The sequence below is a fragment of the Clupea harengus genome, chromosome 16, assembly GCF_900700415.2.
Source record: "Clupea harengus chromosome 16, Ch_v2.0.2, whole genome shotgun sequence".
NCBI classification, from domain to species: domain Eukaryota; kingdom Metazoa; phylum Chordata; class Actinopteri; order Clupeiformes; family Clupeidae; genus Clupea; species Clupea harengus.
This window is the reverse complement of record NC_045167.1, coordinates 27,332,970-27,333,881: the sequence shown is the minus strand read 5'-3', so window position 1 is coordinate 27,333,881 and position 912 is coordinate 27,332,970.

Sequence of the window (912 nt, the reverse complement as noted above, 5' to 3'; positions counted from 1 at the left end):
CCATTGAAGATCAGTTTTTTTCTTGAAAAATGTAGGCTAAGTACACGGCCACATTCGTTATAAAACTATCTACATAGTCCAACCATCGAGGTTTAATCCATGTTGTTGTGGAGAAAGAAGATGGCATCAATCATATTTCATTAAAGCTTCACACTTCTTACATTGGACATATCAAACAGCATTAGAATCCGCATGGACTATGAAGTCTTCCGACAGAAATATCTCCATACCAGGCCCGGGGTGGGTAATCGGGAGAATCGGGAGAGTTCCCGGTGGGCCGCTTCACTTCTGGGCCGGTCGAGAATTAAATTTTTTGACATTTGTCACGTTAGTCCATTTTCTCTTAAAGTAGGCTACACACGTTCCGCATTCTGACACCGCAGCCTAGGCATGGGTTGTACCATGCGATGGAGTTATCCCCTCCCAAATAGAGTTGGTTGGGTCCATAGCCCGTCTTTTCCAAAAGTTCCAGTTTTCTCAGATAGACTGCCGATAGCTGGGCCTACGGCAACGATACGTGTCAGGGAGGATGGATGGGAGGAAGAGGGGCTGAAAAATCCAGGTTGAAAAAAAGAAAGGCATTGGAGGAGGATGCTGCCAAATGTGCCAAGCTTACCGATTTATTTTCAAGAGGACAAACACAAGTAGCAACTGGTAAAGAGAGACATAGGCCTACTGATTAGCAACGTAACTATTTGGCTAACGTTGTAGCGTTGGTTGGTTCAATGGCAATGTTCCGAAAGCCCATTATTCCGACAGCCCGCTGTTCCGAAATTGTCAGCACAGCAACGTGAACCACTGTAGCCCACATGAACATCCCAATGATTCACACAATCATAAACATATGAATGCATTTATTACACAAGCATGAACTTTAATTCAGAATATTATTATAGACACATGGCATTTGCA